Genomic DNA, 20,390 nt, shown 5'->3' on the forward strand with positions numbered 1-20,390 from the left:
TATTTGTTTAAGGTCCCTTCGAGAGTTTTTCACTGTTGCGTTTCCGCCACTGAATGGAGCAACTTATACACGGCACTTGCTGAGCAGTGCGCTCGAGGATCATTTTGTGCCAGCATATTTGGTTATAAATTGGATATTTGAGGAAAAAGAAATGAGTAAGGTAATGTATTTTAGACTCCTTGTCTGAAGCTTGTCCAGTCTGACTGTTTGGACCGAACTGTAGTTACATATGTCCCTATCCATCGTATGGTCACCGATGTTTGGAGGGTAATTGTCAATGTCTTCCAGAACTGTGTGACTCAAAGACCGGCTGTTCAGATCGTGAGTATACTACTAACTCGATTCAGAAATTTAGAATCAACTAAAGGCAAACTATATCTTTAAATTGCATTTAACATTGACCACTTTTATCCAATTGATACAGCCTTAGGTTTGCCTCCCCGGCAAACAATTGTTAGGAATAAACAAAAAAAATTGAACTACTCAGGTTTACAAGAAAATACAGAAAACTTTAAATGCTTTTTAGCTCACCTGAGCCGAAGGCTCAAGTGAGCTTTTCTGATCACATTTTGTCCGGCGTCCGTCTGTCCGTCTGTCTGTCTGTCCGTCTGTCCGTCTGTCTGTAAACTTTTCACATTTTCGACTTCTTCTCAAGAACCGCTGGGCCAATTTCAACCAAACTTGCCACAAAGCATCCTTGGGTAAAGGGCATTCAAGTTTGTTCAAATGAAGGGCCACGCCCTCATTCAAGGGGAGATAATTGAGAATTAGTGAAAATTTGGTGGTATGTTTTAAAAATCTTCTTCTCATGAACCACTGTGCCAGGAAAGATGAAACTTATGGGTAAACATCCTCAGGTAGTGTAGATTCAAGTTTGTTCAAATCATATCCCCCGGATATAGGGCGGGGCCACAATGGCCAACCAAAGTTTTATATAGAAATATATAGGAAAATTCTTTAAAATCTTCTTCTCAAGAACAGCAAAGCCATGATTGCTCATATTTATATGGAAGCATCCCCAGGTAGTGTAGATTCAAGTTTGTTCCAATCATGACCCCACAGGGGTAGGGCGGGGCCACAATGGCCGATCAAAGTTTTATATAGAAACATATAGGAATTTTTTTAAAAAAATCTTCTTCTCAAGAACAGCAAAGCCATGATTGCTCATATTTATATGGAAGCATCCCCAGGTAGTTTAGGTTCAAGTTTGTTCAAATTAAGTCCCCCGGGGGAAGGGCGGGGCCACAATGGCCGACCAAAGTTTTATAAAGAAATATATAGGAAAACTCTTTAAAAATCTTCTTCTCAAGAACAGCAAAGCCATGATTGCTCATATTTATATGGAAGCATCCCCGGGTAGTGTAGATTCAAGTTTGTTTCAATTATGACCCCCTGGGGGTAGGGCAGGGCCACAATGGCCGACCAAAGTTTTATATAGAAATATATAGGAAAATTCTTTAAAAATCTTCTTCTTAAGAACAGCAAAGCCATAATTGCTCATATTTATATGGAAGCATCCCCAGGTAGTGTAGATTCAAATTTGTTCAAATCATGACCCCCGGGGCTAGGGCGGGGCCACAATGGCCGACCAAAGTTTTATATAGAAATATATAGGGAAATTCTTTAAAAATCTTCTTCTTAAGAACAGCAAAGCCATGATTGCTCATATTTATATGGAAGCATCCCCAGGTAGTTTAGATTCAAGTTTGTTCAAATCATGACCCCCGGGGGTAGGGCGGGGCCAAACGTTTGAATTTAAACTTTTCAATAGTAAACCAATTTCTACTTTTTCCTAGCCACAATGCTCGGGTGAGCGATGTGGCCCATGGGCCTCTTGTTTGCAATGGCATTTTAATTAAAATGCTAATTAATGTGAATATTTTAAATACAGGTATATTGTAAATGTGAAATTTGAAAAAATAAAAAAAAATCTGAATATCGCTTTGCCACTGAATACTTATTGACAGAAGATTTTTAAAAACATCATATCCATACATGTAAAAATAATTAATCGGATTATGAAAGAAAGTCAAGTTAAAAAGTTCTTTTCCAACCTACAACTATGGTTTATGACGGTTAAACTCACGGCAACAACAATGAGGAAAATCCTTTTTTTATTATAATACAGTATAAAGAAATTAAGAATTAAGAAATATATATTTAAATAAATTGTATCTCCAAAGAAGAGTCTTCAATTATTTTATTTTGGTTTGATTTCAGGTATAATACTCAATGTGGAAAAAGTCTCACATTAAGTAATACATGTAATTATCGTATTTAAAGATTGCGTCTTAACAATTTTGCTCACTAATTTGATTTGTTTTATTGTTTTAAGGATTTTTTTTTACCTTAAGTGCTGTTCGTTGTTCATGTTTTTCATTGAAAACTATGTGAAATATCATAAATTATAGTTCGTCCAGATTGTAATTAGTAATGTAAAAAAAAAGAAATGATAACTATATTTTAAAATTTTCTGTGTGGTCCGCTTTGTTTTCTTTCTCAAGGAAATATGTGTTGATTTTTTCATTACAAAAATTAACTATTTATACATTTTAAATCATGTTTTTCTCACAAATACTAATAAAAATTCCATTTTTTTATATATAAAGAGCGTTCAGTCCTCGATAAAATGAGGATCATTAAAACACGAGTCTTCGGATATATTAAAAAACAACACCATAGATGGAAAGGAAATAAGACATCTCACCAAAATAAATAATTCTGAAGAGATGGATTTATCTTCAAAAATGAATCGTAACCACTTTTTACATACTGATTAGGAACTGTTTACATATGTGGGCTTTTTTTGGTGGGGGTGTAGAGAATCAAAGTATACCTATATAAAAATATTGAAACTAATATCTCTTTCCTTTTATTTTCGCAACGTACTATACATATTTCACGTTTATGTGCAAACTACTATTATCAATAATGAGTTGCGTCAAGCGAAAAGGGTTTATTTGTAACGGGAAAAAATAAATAAGTCTGAATTTCTTTGATATTGGCCTGCTGCCTCCGAATCCAAGTCAAATCGAGATGGAAATTGCTTTCTCTCAACAATTTGTCGGATACAGAGGTAAAAATCATTTTAAGAAATATCTCATTTCTGGCTCACTTTAGCTGAAAGCTCAAGTCAACTTTTCTGATCACTTTATGTCCGTGTTCCGTCTGTCTGTAAAGTTTTCACATTTTTAATTTCTAATCGAGAACGACTTAGCCAATTTTGACAAGAATTATTGCAAAGCATTTTAGGTAAAAGGAATTTTGAATTGTTAAAATAAATGGCCTAGCTCCTTCCAAGAGGGGAAATAATCAAGAAAAGAGAAAAATAGAATTCGTTAAAAATCAAGAACCACTGAGCTTGAAGCCTGAAGCTGAAACTTATGTGCTAGCATCCTGGGGTAGTGTTAATTCTAAATTGTTCAAGTCATGACCCATGAGGAAGGATAAGGCGGGACCACAATAGGGAATCCAAATCTTATATAAAAATATATTGGATAGAGCTTTGAATATTTTCTTCTCAAGATCCACTGGGTCTGAAAAGCTTAAGCTTATGTGGAAGCATTCTTAGATAGTGTAGATTCGACATTGTTCAAATCATGACCCCTGGGGGTAGGACAGGGCCACAATAGGGAATCCAAGTTTTAAATTGAAATTAGGAAAATTTTCTCAAGAACAACTTGGTCAGGAAAGCTGAAACTTATTTAGAAGCATCATGGGGTAGTATAGATTTTATTTTCCGAATCAAGAACCCTGAGCATAGGGTTGGGTCACAATAGGTATTAGAAGGGGGATCTAGTTAAGAACAGCATGGACAAAGTTACTTAGGTGAGCGCTATGACCAATAGGACTCTTGTTAATATCTGCCTTTAATATCCTCTTTCAATATTAAAGATGATAAATCTCGAATTTCAATCAAGGATTTCTGCTTGGTTTGTGAAAGAAGTTTCTTTCAGCACCAAGATGCTCAAGGACTCCAAGTTGTCATACTGAAATCCTGTTGTTCATTACCGAGAGTTTGTGTACTGAAAACGGTAATTTTAAATATGAAACTAAAACTATAACGTATGAAACAATTTTTTCTTGAATATTGCTTTATAAATACATGTACGAGGGTCGTTCAATAAGTAATGCAATACTCAGTATATCATAATAAATGTTGAGGCATTTGATTTGATTTTTTCATATTTGAAAAGTTCTATTTCAGATCTTCTAAACACAGAAAACCCCATGAATTTTCATAATGTCTTCGCAAAGAAATTCATTTTTAAAGTAAGAATGGTCACTACACTGAGCTGAAAACTGTTTAAAAATGATCTCTGCCAAGAAGATGAAAATAAGTGCGTATTTGAAAACTGCGCTTTTTACATAAATCGCCGCAAACCTTATATTTAAGATTAAATTTTTTATAAGTGGAAAAAAATAATCTTTAAGGCTGTATACTTTTCAGACGGATTCAATAATTCAGAAGAAAAAAACAAGGGTTCAAATATAACTGTCAATATGGTCAATTGAAATTTGTGGGAACATCACAAAATATCGACTTTATGTGCCACATGTAATTTGAAAATGCTATATTTACATGGAAAGTCATTGTTAAAATACTTAACATTAAATCGTCACAGCATTTTGTAGAATTCGGACATATGAACAACATATAACAATATTTCAATCAGATTGGTGCCCTATCTTCTCACAAATGTCCAAGAGAGAATATTCGTTAAATGTGCATACAGTTTACTTAAAAACACATTTTTAAACATAACTGAAGAATTGATAAACTGGCTTTATGTATGACGAAACAATGGTGCTCTTATTAAAGTCGTAAATTATGATTAATGATAAAAAATGAGGAATCAAAGAAAAGGGTTTCATTTAATTAGGATAAAGAGAAGCAGTTGCTGCAAACATGTTTTATCAGTTTTCATGTTTTTAAAGAGGTCCGTTAGAACATGAACATGCATCCGAATGAAGGACTAGCAATAGTAAGTTTTATCTTCAAATCGCATAAAGGAAAGTTGATGAATTTTTTGCAAAGGAAGTCCAAAATTCGGTTAACATGGTATTTTTCCTGTGCTTAACAACGCAGTTGGATATACTCTTAGAGAAAAGATAAAATGTTGAAGAAAAGAAAGTATACAGGACTCTTCAATGACCCATATTAGTTTAATCGTAGCCACTGTGAGATCTTTTCGTCCCCAAAACACATAAAAACAATCAAAGGAAGATTCTACATTGTCAGATATGCCATGGGAAATGATATTTCTCAGTGTCTTTGGGGTATCCCTAAAGATAAGTATGCTGGGGATTTCTGTCCATGGATTCAAAGACTTGAGACACATGAAACTGGTAACAGGGAATACCTTTAGGGATTGAAACTATTAAGAATATGTATTACGTACTTTTTCTTACTTTTAGATGACATGTTGCATTATTTATTGAACGACCCTCGTATGTGCATTTTATGCAAGTAACTATTACAATCCAATTATGTTTTTCACACTTTAATAAGTAACTATTTGAGCATAAGGTCAGATAGATATTCCTTCACTTTTATGTACAAGGTTATCAATAGTCTCGTTTGTCAATATTTTGCAAATTATGTGGTCGATACCATGAGCATGAATGCAAACATAGCCAGACTATAGTTAAGATAATGACAAGTTTTGAATGCAAATTGATATGAAAATATTTACATTTTCAATATTTCCAATATCTTTGTCAGAGATAAAATTACAAATAGTAGATCAGAAAAATCCCACTGGTATTTACTTCGATTGAGGTAACACACTTTCATCTTCGTCATAACTTACAATGAAAATTAGGGATGTTTAAAAAAAAACTCTACAAAAATTCAAAGCAAATTTTTGAAAATAGTTTTAGTTGCTTTTAAAGTACTAGACATTTAATGGAAATTCTATTTTGAAATGTGCGAAACTAATGGCCAAAAATAAAGTGGCTATTAAAATTGAAGGGAATGTTATGTTTAAAATCTGTAACAATTGCTTGTATCAAGGATAACTATTGATATTAATTATTTCCTCAATTGAACTTGTCTTAAATGTATTTCAGTTACAATTTTACTTGTATTTATTTATTTACTTATAATTCTATTTCCAAAGTCATGGTTTTGTTTGTTCATTGGATTACGATTTTCCTTTCTTTTGAAAAAATATTTGAAATCAAAAATTGTTAAAAGTAAGATAATATCTTTATAAGAAGGATATAGAGATAACATATAGTATTCAATATCAAAGTCCATAAAACAATACAAAATAGGAGCAGAGCAATCACGAACCTCCAAAACATCAGATGGGATCAGGTGCTGTGGAGGAGTAAACATCCTCTGCCGACCGGTCACATCCGCCGTGTGCTCACTGTCATGATCGGGAAATAACGGAAAATCCATCGTCAATTCAGTGTATAAATAATGGACTAACAATTAGTATGAAAAACATCAGTCAGCATTTGACTCAAATTAGCCCCAGCAAATAAATTGTATTTGCTGACAAGATCATTGTATCGACCATAGAACTTACGAAATGATGACTTCAAACGAGACTGCTGATATTCTTGTTTAAACAACTGGCTTGTCAATAAATTCACATCGTTTTAGAAATTGTTCATACGTAGAGAATTTGTTTAATCCTGAAAAATATGAAAAGTGTGCATGGTCATAACAGGCCAAGGAATTTATTATGAAGATAATATACATACCAAATTTATTTAAAGAATTTTAAAAAATGTGTATAAATGATAATAATGATGATAGTAGAAGAGAATGGAGTGTTGTTGTTTTGGTTTATTTTTTGGGTTTTTTTTTGTAGATCGAAGACATCTTCGTTATGTTGTGCAGATTACTATGTATTCAATGGAAACTGTGTTCGTTAGTATTTCATTTTGATGGTAATAATTTAAGTGTTTGAAGTTAAAGAAATATGTTAAGATAATAAATTTAAGACTGTTGTTCTTTCCTGAAGCTTGTCCAGTTGGACTGTTTGGACCAAACTGTAGTCACATATGTCCCTATCCATCGTATGGTCACCGATGTTTGGAGGGTAATTGTCAATGTCCTCCAGACTTGTGTGATTCAAAGACCGGCTGCAGAAATTGTGAGTTTACTAATCATTATTGTTTATAAACTTTATATATCTGTTTTAAGTCTCTTCTTCGAGAATTTTTCATTGCTGAGACTCCACCAGTTGGTGAAGGACTCAAAATTCAAAGGCACTTGCTGAGCAGTGGTTTAGATGGATCATTCTTGTACCGAGATTCATGCATTTTCATAACTCTTAATTCTAAGCTATGATATCAATTAACATTCCTAATGATGTATTGTTTATGAATGACATATTGTAGGATCATAATATCATAATTTTTGTTTTGCTCTACTCTTCTCGTTTGCAATATTATAAAGTATTGTAGCATATATGCTTGTCTACAGACGTTAAACATGTATCTTCAATGCCCGTTTCATTTGTTAGCTTTTAGAACCTGTCTTTGTTATATCTAAACATTTACAAAGAAGAATGGTATAAGAATTATCAATTGTACTACGTCTAAGAGCGTTTAAACCAAAGAAAATATTTTTGTTGATTTCTTTGTTTAGCATTAAAAGACAAAGAGATGTCCGCCACCGGTTTGCCTTTCACAATCAAATAATAGGACTGCTCTTGGAAAATCAAGCAATAGTGCTATTCACAGGGAAGTAGAAGTCCTTAAATTTGGTCAAGAGTCTGCAGATGAAAAAACGGGTTCTAATACGTCTGGAGATAATAAAGCCGGTGTAAAGACGAATAATGACCCCCATCGAATAATGACCGGGGGTCATTTTTCAACGACAAAAAATGACCCCCACCCGTAGAACAAAATCATTTTTTGTAGAAAAAGGGTCCTAGGGGGTCATTATTTTATATGTTAGTCCTATAAAATAATGACCCCCATTGAAAAATGACCCCCTTTAAAGTGATACAAAATATACACTCTTTGATATCTTTTTTACAGCGAAACTAATTTTTACATTTTGTGTAACAAGAAAAATACAAAAAGTCGTATGAAATAATTAAGAGATTCACGTAGTCTTTTAATGCTAAAATTGTGTTTGAAAAGAGATTCTTTAATTGTCAAGTAAATAAAATTTCTTTTTAATATTCCTCCTTATAATGTTTGCTTAAAGAATGATATTCCACTTGTTTTTAGAAATCAAACCATGCAAAAATCAGGCTTAAATACTCTTTAATGGGAAAAATTAAATTTTCCGTCAATTCAACTTTTAGTTTGTTTATGTTTGGCAAATTCTATTTGACAATGAAAGAGGAAGAAATTTTTACCCCCCCCCCCCACCCCCCAAAAAAAGAAAATTACGTTAAATCAAAACAAAAAAATGAAAATAAATGAAAAGCAAAAATATAAATAAAACTCTATACTTTTCAATAATCTGAAAGAGGCTCTAGATAAAATATTGAAATGAAGTTAAGCCTTCACACAAGTACTATCATATCATAATTTACTTCGCCATGATTAAAGCATACTTTAAATGTTGGTGGGGGTTTACTTGAAAGTATTGTGGCAAAGTAACAGTTAAAAATTTGTAGAATAGTAGATTATTTTTAGCTTATTTTTAATTCCTTCTTATAGAAAAATAAAGGTAATTTGGTTTTTTTGCTTTTGTTCAATATCGACTTCCTCCTAAATAAGAAAGGGGTGGGGTAAGTATAAGACCTAAAAATATGCTCTGTAAAGCTATGGGCTAGTGTAAAATACACAGTCATTCTAATGCAAAAACTATACATATAGACATAAACTTTTGATTTAGCACACAGTATTCATTACATTTCTTTTAACGTAGAACCTACTTCGTATGACATCATAACTTGTAAATGTGTTAAACCTGTGCTAACCCATTAAGACGTCAAACTGCATTTTGAAATTCACAGAATTCAATCATGCCAACATAATCTTGATTCAATTCATATATTTTTTGGTTTATAATGCTTAATGGCAATATATTTCTGGAAAAAGAGAAAATATGTAGGCACTTTTTATTTACTAGATCTAGACCTGAAGTTGACAAACCCAAGACTATCTAGTGTAATGAAATTACAATGTACATACAACTTTCGTAATAATTTGAATGGTATGTAACCATTTTGAAGGAATGTATAAATCGTAAGAAATCTTTAGTTGCCAGCTATATAGTGTAATATCTTGATAAAATGTGTCTAAGTCAAAGATGTACGTGTTGTAGATCGTTTGATCGTGTGTACATTTTTGTGATATCTATAATGAAATGATGTGCATTCCTTTTAACAATTATGTGTTACCTATTCATATTCTTGATGTTTGATTACAATTTTTCTATTAAATATGATCTTTTTAAAGAAAAAGTACAATTTCTGATGAATATTTAATCTGAAAGTAACATTATTAAATCCCGTGTAAGTGCAAAAAGGTCAAGAATATGAGTATCGGTAAATAGCCTATCTTTCATTAGTTAGAGGGGAAAGGTATATATTTTAATCATTTTTTGTAATCATTTGGCTATGTTCTTCATCATATTAAAGATTGAAAACATTGTGACAAAGACGTCTAAAAAAAATATTTACAAATATAGGGTGAATAATTGACTAAAAATAATAGAGTTCATTTGACTATTTTTTTTAATGGTGGACTTATCTTTTATGTTAATTGAATAAAAAAGAAATTATTCTTGATAAAATATTGTTTAATATTACTCAGTTAAAAAAGTTTATAAACGACGATATTTGAAGAAGTATTTTTGTGATTTTTCATATTCCCTTTATGACAAGTACCCCTAAAAATATTTGAAAATGTGAAGTCGCAGTATGTAAATACCATACCAAGTTTCACAGCCTGTTCTAGATTAAAAAACAAGGAAACATATCATGATATCTTAACTGATTGATAAGCAAGTACTAAGAGCAAGAGTCATGTTGGGCCTTATTTGGCCCTGAGAATTTCCGAAAAATAAAAACCGCTCAGTTTAGGTTGCAAATGCAGTATTTATCACTTGGAGAGTTGGTGACTACATATCTATTACTGGTGACGTAATGTCCCATCTAGTCAATGCATTATGACGTCATAAAATGCGTCATTTTCATCATATCCTGTAAATTCCTTTGAAAATGACCTAAAGTTGAAGCATTTTTTCAATATTTTATACAGAGCACAACCTCTGATCCCAAATATACATAATGAAAGCTCTAATTCTAAAGATAAAAAAACATGTTTTATTTTTTGGATCGTGGGCTGTGCTCATAATTTAATTCTTTGCCGAAGGTAGTCAAATATGCATTTTTTCTGCAAATTTCAAGAACATTGAAATTTCTAAAACCTGTCTTCCAATATCTGGATTCGCAAAACGAAATTTTATTATAGAAGATGAAAGCACCAAGTGTCTACTTTATTTTGACATATGAAATGGGAAAGAGGGTGATAGTTAATTAATTGATATAAGTACAGGGCCATTTTATGCATAAGATGGCTCTTGCTCTTTATCATTTTGAAAAGTTTGAAAATCTTGTGACAAAGACTTTTCCGACAAAGGTTCTACCTTAATTTCATGTTTTACTCCACCCTTCTCAGTTCTGAGTATAATTTTCAGAGAATTTAATATGAAAATCAGAACAAACATTTTCATTGTTGTAACGTCTTCTTTATAATGTATATTAATATGAAAAGTTAATTGAAGACCATTTCTTTTTATGTCCCAGTAATCGAAGATTCGGGGGTATATAGTTTTATCGTGTTCGTCTGTATGTCCGCCTGTCTATCTGGCGGTTTGTTTGTCCACAAAAACCTTAACCTTTACCATAACTTTTCATTAATTAGAGCTATTACTTTCATATTTAATATGTATATTCCTTGTGACAAGACCTTACTTTGGGTACCACCAAATTTGACCTTTTGACCTTTACCTTGGAGTTTGTCCCATTTTACACAAAAATGCCAAATTTTTACTTTGGCCATAACTTTTAAACGGTAGATACTAGTACTCTCATACTTTAAATATGTAGTTTTTGGCATTACCTTTCATTGGATACTAAAAACCTTGACCTTTTAACCTTGACCTTGGAGTTTTCCGTACTTATGATTTTTTTTTTACCTTGGCCATAACTTTTGAACAGTAAGGGCTAGGGTATTCATACTTCACATATGTAATCCTTGTTATATTAAACATTTTCTTAAGAAATCATCAACTTTGACCTTTGAGTTTGACCTACCTTTCAAAAACTTATACTTAGCCATTACTTTTGAACAAGTGGTGCTAGGGCTTTCCTATTTTGCAGTTGTATTTCTTGTGAGAAGACCCTACTTTGGGTAACAATATATTTAAATTGCATTTAACAAAGTTTAATCTTCGCTATGTTGCCATACAGGGGCATAGCTGTTTCACAAACACATCTTTTTATATATGAGGATTTGCGGATAAGAGATGGATACCTCAAAGCGTAACAGACGGACGGACGGACATCCCAATCACAATATACCCTCCCGCTTTTCAAGCGGAGGATATAATAATATATAATACTGCTGATTTTTTCTGTCAGTTCGATGATTTCCACCATCAAAAAACAATGTTTACCTAACCCTTAAGGCTTGATAAATCTTTTACTCCTTTAGATTCTGAATCATTGCATTTACCTTAAAATATAGCTATAATTGTATAATGTTTTGAGATCAACATATTATCAGTTTGTTCCCAATAAGCTCAGGTGAGCATTTTGGCCAATATGCTTCTTTATCCAATTTTTTTTGCCCCCTAAATATTTTAGCTTTAATCTACAGGGGGTCATTTTTCTACGGGGGTCATTTTTCTTCACGTGGGTTCTGCAAATTTTTAGGGAAGTGACACTTTTTCTACAGGCAAAAGGGTCATTTTTCTACGTCGAATAATGACCGGGGGTCATTTTTCGCTGTCGAAAAATGACCCCCGGTCATTATTCGATGGGGGTCATTATTCGTCTTTACACCGGTTCTGCTGCAGTTATGACAGTCATCTCTATAATTGGTGTTCTTATCGTCTGCCTACTAATTGTAGTAAAAGTATTTCAACTGAAAGGTAAAATCAAACCTCAGAAACAATCAAAGCGAGGCTCTCATCCGATAAGCCAACGACATGTGGATACTTACTGTGAAATTGACGAAGGTGGAGTGACGGAGGACAAAAGTAAATCACTAAATGAATTTGAAATTTACGAACTAATCGATCAATCAAAGAAAGATGGGGCAAAGTATACACCACTTCCGCCCAGGCAAGGTTTGTCGAAAGAGGAGAGAGCTGTGATATCCACGGTTTCAATGCAGAAGATACTCGAAGATGATGATAATGCCGATACAGAGATATAAATGAGAAAAGACAAAAGCAATACTCAAAACCCACCAAAAGGAATGGGAAAAACCCCTGCCCAAGTCAGCGGGTACATTGATATGAGTAAAGAAAGACAAGAGGAGGACTATGTTCCCATGTCAGCCGAAAACACTGAAAAAGATACGTCTACTAAAGATATTGTACAAGAGTAATAGAATAATTCATTACTACGAGTGTGGGATAGTGAAATTCCACCGAGGGGACAAAATTCACAGTCTAGGACGAGGCTCTGCCGAGTCCTAGACCGTGAATCTTGGCTCCTCGGTAGAATTTCACTATTTCTACACAAGTATGTAATGAATGATTATTTTTCTTCATATAAAGACGGGATGTTTACGTTAAATCGTTCGCGGCGTAGTTATACACAATGTGAGACAGAAAAATCTCACACTGCTTTCTCACACCGTACAAGTCAATCTAACACTGGTGATTATGCGAGAAAGCCTTGTCACAAGGAAAATTTTATATTTGAAACGGAATTTCTTATGGAAAGTGACTGCTTATTATTTAAAATTATGTTGTACAAAAGGACAAGCTATCTTTTTCACATTAGTGATGAATGTTTATCTATCCACGAAATATCTAACAAACTATGAAGTTATAATTTAAGTGTTTCTGTTATGTTTTGAATGAGTCAATAATAAAAACGTTTTTTTTCTTTCAATTTATTTTTTTAATGAAATATGAAGATTGCTGGTTAATGAAACAATTTAAACACTGACTCCTACAATCTTAAAGATGGCTTGCATGCCATATGGAGTAAGCATTCATTTTAGACCGCACAAAAATATTATTGAATCAAAAACTAAACAGAAAGAACAGAAGTGAAATATGTTTCACGAAAGTATTGGTGATGTAGAATATTTTTCTGACGATGTAGCAATTTAAGGAAAAACTTAATGTACATGTATCAGTAAGATATCGTTCAATAGTTCATATATACTTAAGATTTGATGCATGCACGCACACGTTGAACCTCATACTTCATACAATGTTCAGGAAATTAACAGAACGTGAGTTTTATTGTGTATTTTCTGTAAAGACCAAATGTAAAAATATTTCAATAAATAAGCGCTTTGACTCCAAGGAGAATAATAAGAACAGAAATAGTGTGCAATCAAGAAGAGAATTATTACTTAAAAACACTAAAAGGTATTTATATTGCAAAACTATACCACTGATGATAACGTATGACAAGTGTAACTAATTAAAATAAATATTTATTTTTTGGCAATAAACTTGTTATATAGTAACTTTTGCATTCCGGTGATTTCTGTTGTACAGAAGCCGTTATGTGCCGAGTAGAAGAAATAAAATCATAACAATAAAACAAAAATAGAGAAATTCATCATCAATTTCATTTCTGGAACATAACAAGCAAATAAAATTTTCTCTTGTTACCACGAGAATTTTATGTGGCAACCGCTAGTTAATTGTGTTTCCGCCACAAAATTATCTGGCGGTAGCAAAATATATTGCTAATTAGTCATATGAAATAAAATATGTTCAAAATCTTTTACTACAAAAGAAGAAATCACGTACTGTCTTCAACCCGAAATGAAGATATATCGACGACATGTTTACAACTAACTGTGATTATTTCCATTTGATTAATCCATTTTAGCTCGAAATAAATGATACCACAGGGTCTGACACATTTTTAATAGAAAAAATCATTAATGATAATCAAACAACAAATCTTTTTGATAAACATGAAGAATATTTTTTCAATCGTCAACTTCCGAACTTATGCAGTCAAATACCCTGATCATGTGTTTACGGGGTTAAGTTTTGAAATTTTTTAATATCCCAATTGATTTTGCCTCTTCAAATTACTACTGAATTAGATGGAAAACATAATCAGTACGTACTGGTCCCTGCTGACAAGACATAATACAACATTTTTCTTGTTTGTAAGGCTCATCATAGAAAAAGTATTGTAGAGGATCTAATTTTTTTTTTTTACAAGTGGTACATGTAATCCAACTTATACTCATAAATTCCTTTCTAGAAAGGAAGAAATTCCTCTAAATCATATTTAATTTTTGAAATTTTTTTCTATTCCAAACAAACAAAATGAATTTGCATGATTTACGATATCTATATTGGATACCAAAACTTTATGAAATTCTTACAAAGGAAGATACATATCACGTGTTCCAGTAAATGTTCAACCAAGTCTCTTTTTTTTACTCCTCTCTAAGATATAAACAGTAGTAAATGAGAATCTTCAAGAGTACTGTGAACAATATATTCAAGACGTGGTGTGAATCAGTTGTGGATACTCAAAAATTCCTAAGAACTTTTGGCCAATATGAAATCACAAGATTTTTTACCAAAATCAACAGCTTAAAAACTTACGACTTTTTAACTTTATACACAACCATTTCCCAGGATAAATTAAAGTCCACGCTCTTTGATATCATCAACAGCTGCTTTTTCAATAATAATAGAACTCGTAAATTTACATACTTGTTCATTGGTCATTTGCAAATCATTTTGTTAAAACACATTCTGACTGCACACATAAGTACTCTGAAGTTGACAAAAAAAAGATGCTTGAGTTTCTGATTCTCAATATCTACATGTATGTGGTTTTTGGAGAACAGTTCTTCCAAAATCTGTTGGAATTTCCATGGATGCCAAATGCGCTCCGTTATAAGCAGGCCTATTTTTCTATTCATATGAAGCGGAATTAGTGCAAAATCTTATACATGAAAAGAAGAAAACACTTCCTGTGGCCTTCAACACGACATTTAGATATATCGACGACATGCTGTCAATTAACAATGGTAATTTCAATTCCTAAGTCCCCCGTGGGGATGCGGGTTAGAATAGGTCCTCAGTACCCCCTTGCTTGTCGTAAAAGGCGACTAAATGGGCGGTCATTCGGATGAGACCGTATAAACCGAGGCCCCGTGTCACAGCAGGTGTGGCACGATAAAGATCCCTCTCTGCTCAAAGGCCGTAAGTGCCGAGCACAGGCCTAAATTTGCAGCCCTTCACCGGCAATGGTGACGTCTCCATATCATTGAAATATTCTGGAGAGGGACGTTAAACACTATACAATCAATCAATCCATTCCTATGTCAATTCGATAAATCTTGGGAAGCTTGAGATAAAAGATACCACAGAGTCTAACACATCTGTTTTATACTTGAATATTTTACTTGAAAAAGACCTTAATGGTAATTTTACAACCGAATTCTATGATAAACGTGATTAACTAAACTTTCTATCGTCAACTTCCCTTATTTTTGCAACAATTTACCCTCATAACCTGCATACGAAGTTTAAATATCTCAGTTGATTTGATACACAAGAGCATGCTCTACGTATGAACAATTTCACAAAGGGGGTAAATTATTGACAGACAAGTTGATAAAACAAGAATTTAAGCTGTTTCATATAAAGTCATAATTTCGTAAGTTCTATGGTCGATACAATGACCTTGCCAGCAATTGAGTCAAATGCTGCCTGACGTTTTTCATACTAATTCTTATTCCATTATTTATACACTAAATTGACGACGGATTTTTCCGTTATTTTCCGATCATGACAAGGATCACACGGCGGGTGTGACTGGTCGGCAGGAGATGCTCACTCCTCCATGGCACCTGATCCTACTTCTGATGTTTTAGAGGTTCGTGTTTGCTCTGCTCCTGTCTTGTATTGACTTTTGGGATTGAATGCTGTTATATTTCATGCATAATGATTAATTTCCTTAACATCCATAAATTAATTTAAATAACTAAAAGCAACTTTGCAAGGTACGGATAGGTAATTTATGAGACATGCATTCTCAAAATCAGTAAAATATTTAATTGTTTATCATTCGTTTATTTTAGTATACAATCCCTTGAAAGATAATTAAACTCATATGTCACGTTTTAGTATGCCAATGAATAACTTCACATTTACATTAAAGTAAAATTGAGAAGTGAGAGATCTTAGCGACGCCTACTGTTATACGTACGGGGGCGAGAAATTTAAGGTATCATCCGAACAACCCTCAATTTTATTTCAGATAACCGAGTGATTGGTAAAGGAACAATTGTTACCTATTCTGTTCTCTCTGTCAAAGGTTAAAACCTTGACCTTCTGCTCACTGAGCGAGCGATATACCGACTGGTATATAAGGAATCATATGCATATATCTGTTTCCTGAATGCATAGTTTTTCATTTACACAATGATAACAATGTTTGTTTATTGAGATGTTTTGAATGGTATCAATCAGCTCAATCCAGAAGTGAGGTCTGAAAATTCCGTTAGGGGAGAGAAACATCTGGAACATAGATCCCGATAAATAAAATATCACGGAAAATACTTTGTTTGGGAGTTGTCCTCTTTGGATTATGAACATGTTATTCATGAGCTAAATAAGTTAGAGTGTTAAATCAGAAAGCTTAAAAGCTTTTTTGCATAATAACTTCCTTAAATAATACTTCAAACGATATCATCTCAATCATATATATGGCGGATTACTCACAATGACCAAAAATGGTCCACAAAATTTTGATAAATAGATTAACAATAGTTACTGTTATTCTTCTTCACTCATCAGCAACGGAGAATTGCTTAAAGTAAGATATCTTTTTATCATAAATATTATTTTGAAACAGGTCAAATGGTGCTTATGTAGTTGTAAAACGTAACAAAAAGTGATAAAATAATCAATGCTTTAGTAGAATCCTTTTACTTTGAATAGTGATTCTGACTTTTGTTCAGTTTGTTATATATGTACAATGTTTGTAGAACCGGTGAAGCAACATCATGTTGTGCTGACTATCATGTTCTGGATGGAAAATGTGTTCGTAAGTTAAATATATTTATGTAGAAATGAAGCATTACAACTCCTTCTACCCAACCTCAGGATGTGTATTTCAATCATCTTTTTCAAACAACGTCTTGAATTTCATTACATATATGGATATAAAGTAAAATATTTAGAAATACCAAACAGTAATTATGCATTGTACATTAATCCTTATATCTGCTTCCAGCATGTCCATCCGGGACCTTTGGACCAGACTGTAAGTACGTCTGTACCTACCCTGATTATGGACGTCGATGTCTTGACGGGAAATGTCTATGTCCAAAAGAAAACTGTGATCCCGCAGAAGGCTGCAAGGAACGTAAGCATCTATTGTATTTTACAATTATATATATATAAATATATATATATATATATATATATATATATATATATATATATATATATATATATATATATATATATATATATATATATATATAAAGCACTAAAAAACCAACAACACTGTATATCCTAAATGTCGGATCTACCAAGTAGATACAAGGTCACGGATGGAAATTTATATAAAGCACTAAAAATGACCAACGACACGAACAATAGAAATTGTCAAATTTTCGGGACGCCCTGTCCCTTCCTCAGGACAAAGAAAAAAGTTAAAAAGTCATAAGAACAAAGGAAAAAGAGAAACAAAAACAACTAGCACTACTACTAAACTACTAAACACTAGATATTTACATACTTAATTACATGATGAATTGGAAATTTTTAAAAACACTAATAAAGAAAGAAATCCGGACCGCTATGAAATGCGTCCGGTCTATCGGGTATACTCGGGCGAAGTGCGATTTACATAATTGAACGAATTAATTATGCTAATTAATTACGACAATCAGTAAATCGTACATTGTTTCATTCTCTCAAAATGGCGTAACTTTACTTAATAAAGAATAATAGAAGAAAAATAATATAGCAGGGATATTTAAACATATGAATTATGATCAATTATAAATTTTGAAATATTTAAGGACTTATTACCGGGAAAAAATAATTAACAAAGGTGTAAGCAATACATAGTTATGAGAGTTGTTCGAGAGTTGGTGACGCAAATTAACTGTAGAGTTTACACTAAATTGAGAGAATAATCTTGTTTAGTATCATCAGGAATTGGGTCTAGTTTACGTTCATTCTGGTGAAGTCATTCAGTTTGTTAATACCATTAGGGCGGAATGACTTCAATCTGTGCATCCAGAACTTTTCTTTGCTTTTTCTCTGAGCATCTGTCCATCTTGGGTTATGGTCAATCACCACTACTGTCATGTCCTCCCATTTGTGACCCTCAAGGTTGAAATGTTCCCCAACGGGTTCATTGAGTTTTTTGGTCCTAGTGGTCGAACGGTGGTTATTGACTCTCCTGCGGAGATCTCCTGTTTCACCAATATACTGTTTGGAGCAAACTTTGCAACTGATGAGATAAATGCAGTTGTCAGTATGACAGGACAAATTCCCTAGTATTTTGTAGCTGCGGCCTGTAACAGGGCTGTTAAAACTGTCTGTGTCAGTGCTGTGCTTGCAAAGAAGACATCTTCTGTCAGAGCAAGTTTTAAAGCCCCCGTTAGGTAATGGGTTGTCCAGTCTGGTTCTTACTACCATGTCCTTTAGGTTCCTTGGGCGTCTGTATGCAGCCAATGGGGGTTCCTTAAAGACCTCTGCCATTCGTTTATTTGAATGGAGAATTGGTAGGTTCTTTTGAAGGATACCGCTAAGGTTCTTAAGGACGGGATGGTATGTGGTTACCAGAGGGACCCTGCCGCTATTGTCTTTCTCCTTGTAGCGTAATAGGTTTTGCCTGTCATGTCCCGCCATCTCATCAATAGCTGTTTGTACGGTGCGGGCATTGTAGCCTCTTTTGCATAAGTGGGACTTAAGAAGACCACTTTGCTCCTGATATAAGGCAGGGGACGAACAGATGCGTCGAATTCTGGTGGCTAGACCCTTAGGCACTCCCTTAAAAGTGTGTGGGGGATGACAGCTAGAGGGCATAAGATATAGGTGGGAGTCTGTGGGTTTGGTGTGGAGACTGAATTCGATTTCACCATCAATCAGGGTAGATGTAGTATCTAGGAATATGTTTTTCGAATTAGATACGTCTACTGTAAATTTGATCGATTGATGAAAGGTGTTGGCAAACGTAATGAATGCCTCGAGGCTCTCGCGACATTCCACCCACTTCATCTCTATATCGTCTATGAAACGCAACCAGCTATTGGGCCTAAATGGTGCTTGAAGTAACAAGTTGCGTTCCAGTCTGCCCATGAAGACATTGGCATAAGACGGTGCCATTTTCGTACCCATAGCAGTGCCATTAACCTGCAGGTAATGTTCTCCATTAAACATGAAGTTGTTGAACTTGAGAACATGTTCAAGGAGCTTAGCAAGGGACTCTGTAGAAGGAATTTGTATGGACCTACTATCCCAGACTTCTCTACAGGCTTCGATACCCTCATCGTGTGGAATATTGGTGTACAAAGATGTGACGTCCATAGTCACGAGGAGGGTATGATTTGGGAGGCCAGTAGAGGGCGTCTTGTTAATGTAGTCCGTGGTGTCCTTGAGATAGGATGGCAAATTCTCTACGTGTGGACGGAGATGTAAATCAATGAATTCAGAAATTTTCTCCGTGGGGTGTCCAATTGCGCTGACTATGGGGCGACCTGGCATGCCTTCTTTGTGTATTTTAGGAAGCAGATAAAATTGTCCTGGTCTACAGTCAATAGGATTTAAGGTCTCATAGACGTTGATACCAATCTCATTTTTCTCAAACATATCGTCAAGAGTTTTGGTAATGGCGGTGGAGAATTCTTTAGTAGGGTCAGAGTCCAGTTTCTTATAGAAACGTTCGTCTGAGAGTTGTCTTTGGGCTTCCGCCATGTAAGTCTCTTTATCCATTACTACAACTGTAGAGCCTTTGTCTATTGTTCGTGTCGTTGGTCATTTTTAGTGCTTATATATATATATATATATATATATATATATATATATATATATATATATATATATATATATATATATATATATATATATATATATATATATATATATATATATATATATATATATATATATAACGTAATATACAAAGTAAAAAAAGATAACATATTTCATTTTTTAAATAGTAACAAATTAAGTGAAAGTGTATATTGAAATCGCGTTTATATTTTTTTTA

The 20,390-nt window shown here is 33.5% G+C and overlaps 1 long non-coding RNA gene across 1 annotated transcript; it reads left to right on the forward strand.

Moving 5' to 3' along the window:
• The first annotated feature begins 6,112 nt into the window (after nt 1-6,112).
• On the forward strand, nt 6,113-17,450 carry LOC134243338 (uncharacterized). The gene is made up of 4 exons (XR_009987009.1): nt 6,113-6,198; nt 6,828-6,886; nt 6,981-7,112; nt 17,397-17,450. It is a non-coding gene; the product is annotated as an uncharacterized LOC134243338 (long non-coding RNA).
• The last annotated feature ends 2,940 nt before the right edge of the window (nt 17,451-20,390 follow it).

This window comes from Saccostrea cucullata, unplaced genomic scaffold, assembly GCF_032062105.1.
Source record: "Saccostrea cucullata isolate Sc308-1 unplaced genomic scaffold, CSIRO_AGI_Scuc_v1 ctg2592, whole genome shotgun sequence".
Classification (NCBI taxonomy): domain Eukaryota; kingdom Metazoa; phylum Mollusca; class Bivalvia; order Ostreida; family Ostreidae; genus Saccostrea; species Saccostrea cuccullata.